Genomic DNA, 7,891 nt, shown 5'->3' on the forward strand with positions numbered 1-7,891 from the left:
AATTTTTTTTTTTTTAAAACCCCCCCCTTTTTTTTTGGGGGGGGCCCCCCCCCCCCCAAAAAAAAAATTTTCCCCCCCAAGGAAAAAAAAACCCCCCCCCAAAAAAAAAAAAAAATTTTCCCCCCCCAAAAAAATTAAAAAAAAAATTTTTTTTTTCCCCCCTTTTCCCCCCCCCAAAAAAACCCCAACCCCCAAAATTTTTTTAAAATTTTTTAATTTTTGGGAAAATTTTTTTTTTTTTCCCGGAAAAAATTTTTTCCCGGGGGGGAAAAAATTTTTTTTTTTTCAAAATTTTAAAACCCTAAAACCCCCCCCCCCCAAAAAAATTTTGGGGAAAAAAAATTTTTTGGGGAAAACCCCGGGGTTTTTTCCCAAAGGGTTTTTTTTCCCCCCCTTTTGGGGAAAAAAAATTTTTTTTTGGGGGGGGCCCCCCCGGGGGAGTTTTCCCCCCCCCCCCCCCCCCCCAAAAAAAACCTTTTTTAAAAACCCCCCCGGGGAAAACCCCCCCAAAAAAAAATTTTTAAAAAATTTTTCGGGGGCCCCCTTTTTTGGGGCGGGCCCCCCAAAAAACCAAAAAAACCCCCCCGGGGTTTTTTTTTCCCAAAAAAACCCCCAAAAAGGGGAAAAGGGTTTTTTTTCCCCCCCTTTAAAAAGGGAAAAAAAAAAAAACCCCTTTTTTGGGGGCCTTTCCCCCCCCCCCCCCCAAAAAACCCCCCCCCCTTTTTTTTTCCCCCCCCCAAAAAAACCCCCCCAAAAAAAATTTTTCCCCCCCCAAAAACCAAAAACCCCCCTTTTTCCCCCTTTTTTAAAAAACCCTTTTTTTTTTTTCCCCCAAAAAAATTTTTTAAAAAAAAGTTTTTTTTTCCCCCACCCCCAAAAAAAAAAAAAAAGGGGGGGTTTTTTTTTTTCCCCCCCCTTTTAAACCCCCCCCAAAAAAAACCTTAAAAAAAAGACCCAATTCCCCAAAAAAACCCCCCAAAACCCCCCCTTAAATTTTTTTTTTTTTAAAATTTAAAAAAAAACCCCCCCCCAAAAAAAAGGAAATTTCAAAAACCCCCCGGGGTTTTAAAACCTTTCCCCCCCCCCCCCAACAACCCCCTTTCCCAAAAAACCCCCAAAAAAAAAAAAAGGGGTTTTTCCCCCAAATTGAAAAAATTTTTTAAAAAGGCCCCCCAAAAAAAACCCCCCCAAACCCCTCCCCCCGGCCCCCCCGGCCCCCCCCCCTTTTTTAAAAAAACCCCCTTTCCCCCCCCAATTTAAATTTTTTAATCCCCCTTTTTTAAAAAAACCCCCCCCAAAAAAAAAACCCCCCCCCCCCCAAAAAAAAAGGCCCCCCCAAAAAATTTTTTTATTTTTTTTTTTTTTAACCTTTTTCCCCCTAAACCCCCCCCCCCCCCCCCCCCAAAAACCCCCCCCCTTTTAATTTTAAAAACCCCCCCCCCCTTTTTTTTTAAACCCCAAACCCCCAAATTTTAAAAATTTTTTTTTTTAAAAAATTTCCCACAAATTTTTTTGAAAAAAATTTTTTTTTCCCCCCCAAAAAAAAAATTTTTTTTTTTAAAAAAAAAAATTTTCCCTTTTTTTCCCCCCCAACCCCCTTTTTTTTTTTTAACCCCCCTTTTTCCCCCTTTTTGGCCCCCAAAAAATTTCCCCTTTTTTTTTTCCCCCCCCCCCCCCCCCCCCAAAAAAACCCCTTTAAAATTTTAAATTTTTTTTTCCCCCTTTAAAAAAATTTAAAAAATTCCCCGGGCCCCCAAAAAAAATTTTAATTTTTAAAAACCCCCCCCCCCAAAATTTTTCCCCCCCCCCCCCCAAAAATTCCCCCCCCAAAAAAAAAAAAATTTTTTTTTTTTTTAAGGCCTTTCCCCCCCCCCCCCGGGGGGTTTTTCCTTTTTAATTTCCCCCCCCCCCCTTTTTTCCCCCCCCCCTTTTTTTTAAAAAAAAATTTGGGTTTTTTTTTAAATTTTAACCCCCCCCAAAAAAAAAATTTTAAAAAAAAAAAGGGGGCCCCCCCCCCCCCAAAAAAAATTTTTAAAAATTTTTTTTTTTCCCCCCCCCCCCCTTTTAAAAACCCCCTTAAAAATTTTTTAAAAAAAAATTTTTTAAAACCCCAAAGGAAAAACTTAAAAAAAAAAAACCCCTTAAATTTTTTTAAAATTTTCCCCCTTTTCCCCCTTTTTTTCCCCCCCAAAAATTTTTGTTTTGGGGGTTTTTTTAAAAAAAAATTTTTTTGGGGGGGGCCAAATTTTAAAAAAAGGGTTTTCCCCCCGGGGGCCCCCCTTTTTAAAAAAAAAAACCCCCCCAAAAAAATTTTAAATTTTTTTAAAAAAATTTTTTTTTTAAAAATAAAATTTTTTTCCCCCCCCCCCCAAAAACCCCCCCTTTCCCCCCAAACCCCCCCCCCAAAATAAAAAAAAAAAAAAAAACAAAAATAAAAAAAAAAAAAAAACCCATTTTTGGAATTTTTTTGGGGGGGGGGGGGGGGCCGGGGAAAAAAAGGGGGGGGGGGGGGGGAAAAAACCGGGGTTTTTCCCCCCTTTTTTCCCCCCCATTAAAAAAGGGGGCCCCCCCCAAAAAAAAAAAAAAAGGGGGGAAAAAAATTGGCCCCAAAAAAGAAATTTTTTTTTTTTTTTCCTTTCCCCCTTTTTAAAAAAAATTTTAAATTTTTTTTTTTTTTTCCAAAATTTAAACCCCCCCAAAAAAAAAATTTTTTTTTTTTTTTGGGGGGTTTTGTTCCCCAAAAATTTTTTTTTTTTTTTAAAATTTTTGCTTTTTTTAAAAAAAAAAAATTTTTTTCCCCCCCTTTTTTTTTTGAATTAAAAAAAAACCCCAAAAAAACCCCCCCCTTTTTTTTTTTTTTGATTTAAAAAATTTTTTAAAATTTTTGGGCCCTTTTTAAAAAAGGGGAAAAAAAAAAAAGGGGCCCCCCCCCCCCCTTTTCCCCCTTTTTCCCGGGGGAAATTTTTTCCCCCCTTTTTTAAAAAAAATTAAAAAAAACCCCCCAAAAATTTTCCCTTTTTAAAAAACCCTTAAAATACTTTTAAAAAATTCCCCAAAAAACCCCCCCAAAAAACCCAAAAAAAAGGGGGGAAAAAAAACCCAATTTTCTTAAATTTTTTTCCCCCCAATTTCCCCCCCCCCAAAAAATAAAATTTAAAAAAAAAAAGGGGGGTTTTTTAAAAAAAAAAAAAAAAAATTTTTAAAAAAAACCCCCCCTTTTTTTTAAAAAAAAAAAAAATTTTTTTAAAAAAAAAAAAAAAAATTTTTCCCCCCCCCCCCTTTAAAAAAAAAAAAAAAAAACCCCCCCCAAAAAAAATTTAAAAAATTTTTTTTCCCCCTTAACCCTTTTTTTCCCCCCTTTTTTTTTTTCCCCCCAAAAAAAAAAAAAACCCCCAAAAAACCCCTTTTTTCCCCCCCCCCCCCCCCCCCAAAAAAAAAAAAAAAAAAAATTTTTTTAAAAACCCCCCTTCCCCCCAAAAAGGTTTTTTTTAAAAAAAAGGGGGGGGTTTTTTCCCCCCCCCAAAAAAAAGGGGGGGTTTTTTTTTCCCCAAAACCCCTTTTTTTTTGGGGGAAAAAAAAAAAAATTTTTTTTTAAAAATTTTTTGGGCCCCCCCCCCAAAAAAAGGAAAAAAAAAGGGTTTTTTAAAAAAAAACCCCAAATTTTTAAAAATTTTTAAAAAAGGGTTTTTTCCCCCCCGGGGTTTTTTGGGGTTTTTTTTTTTTCCCCCCCCGGTTTAATTTTAAAAAAACCCCCCCGGAAAACCCCCTTTTTTTTCCCCCCCTTTTTTTTTTAAAAAAAACCCAAAAATTTCCCCCAAAAAAAATTTTTTTTTAATTTTAAAAATTTTTTTTTTTAAACCCCCTTTTTTTTTTTTTTAACCAAAACCCCCCCTTTTTTTTTTTTTTTTTTTTAAAATTTTCCCCCAAAACCCCCCCTTTTTTTTTTTTTCCGGCCAAAAAATTTTTTTCCCCCCCAAAACCCCAAAAAAAATGGGGGAAAAAAAACCCCCCAAAAATTTTTAAAAAACCTTTTTTTTAAAAATTTTAAAAAAAAAACCCCAAAAAAAAAAACCCCCTTTTTTTTTTTTTAAAAATTTTTTTTTCTTTTAAATTTTTTTTTTTTTTAAAAAACCCCCAAATTTTAAAAAAATTAAAATTTTTTTTTTTTCCCCCCCTTTCCAAAAAACCTTTTTTTAATTTTTCCCCCCCCAAAAAAAAAAATTTTTTTTTTAAATTTTTAAAAAAATTTTTTTTTTTTTTTAAAAAAAAAAAAACCCCCAAAAAAAAAAAAATTTTAAAATTTTTTTTCCAAAAAAAAGGGGCCCCCAAAAAAACCCCAAAATTTTTAATTTCTGCTTGTCATGGTCGGTCTTGCACATAGGTTTTTAGATTTTCAATCCTCTAAGGATGACACTGTTTTCTTTATGCTTATCAACCGACACATTTTAAATCATTTCAAATTGTTTTGCAAAGTCTTGACATTTCCACAATTTCTAAATTTTGATACTTATTCAATACCATCTTCCTCAACATTTTACTTCCCATCCTTGAGCTACTCATTTTTTCTTCAACCAGATAAGATTCAAGTTTTTCTTTGTAATTTATTTTCTGATTCAGCTAATTTAATACTTTTCAGCCTATGCTGAGAACTTTGGCTTCATTCTGCTCTCTTTCTGGACAGGAATTAAGCTTTTCTGTTTGCTGCTAATTCATAACAAGCCTAACATGTTTCTGGAAAGTAGGTAAACCCCCCTTCAAAATTTCTTTATACATTTTTCTAGAAACTTGGGAGACATTATATTAAGACCCTTCTAGTGCCCACATTCAAGACATTTTTTTATATTATGTATGGTTTGGCTGTGTAGCTTTTAAGATGAGTTTGTTTCTGCCATTTTACTGCCAAATGATTCTACCCTACAAAATCTTCAGATGATTCAATTGTTTTCTGCAGTTTGAAGTTTCTGATGACTTCCTATCACATTTTCATATGTTCTGCTATTAATTTCAGCTTGTTTCATTCAGCAAAAGCATTCCCACTTGCTGTTTCTCCGAAACAGCTTTTTCTAGTTCAATTTAATTTAATTCAGTGTAATTTACAACACATCACGGCACTTTCCAGTTCACCAGATCATCCAGTCAGATTGATTCAAAGTTTTCTATCTAAGGAAAACCAGCTGGTTGCATCGACTCATTGACTCTTCAGCAATCCCTCACACTAAGCATGCTTGTAGCGACAGTGGAGAGGAAAAACTCCCTTTGAACAGGAAGAAACCTCCAGCAGAACCAGGCTCAGTGTGAGCGGCCATCTGCTGAGGCCGACTGGGGTTCAAGGAGACAGAAGCAGACATAGAAAAAGAAGCATAGATACAAAAGGCAACTGTCAACCAGCTCCACAGGCGGCCCCGTCCAGGAAACACACAGCCAGGCAGACGAGCTCCGAGCCAGCTCCCATGTCAGAGGATGAAGAGAGCACATCCAGTTAGTCACAGTCAGAGAAACAGGACTACACTGGAAAACAGGCCAAGCTCCAACATCTAGAAACCAAGGTGTTGATGGCAGCAGCACAGCTGATATTTCTCTCCAGGATGGAGTCCCAGCCAAACAGGAACAGACCAGATGAAGCTACTATGAGAAAAAGCAGAGAGAGCAGAACGTTAGAGATTGAACTAACAGATTCTGCAGAGTGGGAGAATAGAGATAGAATGAAGCAGAATGACCTCCACCTGTTCTAAATGTGAGCTATCTCTATAGTTCTGCTGCTTTAGGCTTAGACTGCTTGTGGACATAGAGACCCTTTTTTCATCATCTGCTCCATTCTATCTTTATGTCAATAGGGACAAACTCCACATAACGCTTAATAATTAATGTAAATGTATTGAATAACCGTGAGACCTGAAAACAGATTCTGGTATAAATTGTAATCTTACTCAGACCAGCGAAGTTAGTTACAGAAGGCAGCACTTAGCAACTAAAATCTAGGTGAATTAAACATCATTAATATTTCTATCCTTGCATCATACAAGGAATCAGTCGGTGGTAGTATTTCATTCCTAGAATTACATTTTGTAGCACCTCTACCCATATACAGTTCTATCCAGAGATTTCCAAGGTAAGCCACTGACTTGTTCATACATGGACCAGAACACACACAGCAGAACAGCAGTGCTATACTTCAGTCAGACAAAGTGGCTGTATAGCGTTAATAAATGATGCAGGCTGCTTTAGCCAGCGCATGGCTAAAATATGTAGAGGGAGGATGAGCATGGAGCACAATATGGACAACCAATGATGCCTATGAATACTTTGGACTGATCTAAATATGAATAAAAGCTGTGAAATGCTATGCTAACACCTACCCCATTTCTCAGACACACAAACACCAGCACTCCAACCCCAACAGCTGCTCCCCCACCAGTCTCTCTCTGTGCATATTTATTAAACAAGTTCTGCTTTCTTTATTGACTCTCCTCATTGATCTGTGCTGTTCCAATATTTGTCAGTACCGTGTGATATAGTGCGACAGTATAAACAGCTTGCTTGGGTTTTTCTTGGCAAACCTTATTAGAGGCATTACTTCCACTATGCTCATTTTCACTGCTACGTGAAACGTGGTATTCTTCTGCCAAGAGGGCAGCCCAGTCTTTATAAAGGCTTGTTAAGAATACCCTCTTAACCCCCAGAGAATATAGATATTTGCAAACGACAGACTGACAGGCCTTACTGATGAGTACACCTAACTAGTCAATGGAAAATAGAAAACAGAAAAAAATACCTTATCAATGCTACTGCTGAAAAAATGGGGAAAATGATCAGAAGAGGAGATAATAAAGCAATGTTATGTTTACTGCAAATATAGAGGATGAGAAGACAGACAAAAACATTACAGGCCGGCTTGAGTTTCGTTCATTTTATAACTCCATAAAAGTAAAAAAAAAAAAAAAAACAACCACAAGACCTTTTTCCCATCCCCAATATTTCAGAAATAGCGTTGAGTTGCAGGCTTTATACAGCAGCCCAACAAAGCCTTATTTTGGCTTAGAAAACATGCAACTTGAGAAGGGCGAACAGGTCCGTCCCTTTGGATTGGGGGTTGTTTGGCTTCTTTGTTAACCTGCGTAAGGTGTAGATGTATCACCCGGTCTTGTCCAGTGGAGGGCGCTCTTCTGTGTTGGGCCATGTGTCTATGGAGGGATTGTTTGTTTACTCACTCCCTAATAAAGAAAAACCTTAAACAGAGCGGGAATAGATTTATGCTTTGCTAAAATACAAAAACTGAATTGATTCCTTCCTGCTATCATCGAACCCCCAATCCCTTTACGGGGGAATTGAAGACCTCCCCTTTCAGCCAGGGCACCAATCGGCTCTAACGAACCTCTTCCAGAGACACACACATGTGCTGGGTATTGCAGGCTAACAAAGAACCCAAACGACCCCCATTCCTAAGTGGTGGACGCGTTCTTCCATTTTAATTTGCGTGTTTTCAAAACAAAAACAAGGGCATAGGTTTGATTTCAGCTTTGGTAGGGACACTAATAGTCTTCAGTTTAATTGGTCTGATGTCATTGGTCCTATGCTAAAATATCCATGCTCTTTTTCTATGCTAATGTGAGCATCAGGGCACATTTTGTTTAAAGGGAACAGCAGCTTTTCTTGCTACATTAATACAAATCTTATACGCACTACACACATTAGATGTTGTTTATCAATGTATAAAGCATCACTGGCTCTGATGAATGTGGAATTTGGACTTTTTTCCCCTCTGAAAAGGTTTGAATTTAAACTTACCAGCGACTAAGACAGAAAGTAAATATGTGCCTATTTAACCAAATATAGTCTAAATATGTCTGTTATATGTGGATTTATCCTGTTTCTTTTGAAGGTATTAAATTGT

The sequence above is a fragment of the Cyprinodon tularosa genome, unplaced genomic scaffold (genome assembly GCF_016077235.1).
Source record: "Cyprinodon tularosa strain WSP-4 unplaced genomic scaffold, ASM1607723v1 ctg1177, whole genome shotgun sequence".
Lineage (NCBI taxonomy): Eukaryota > Metazoa > Chordata > Actinopteri > Cyprinodontiformes > Cyprinodontidae > Cyprinodon > Cyprinodon tularosa.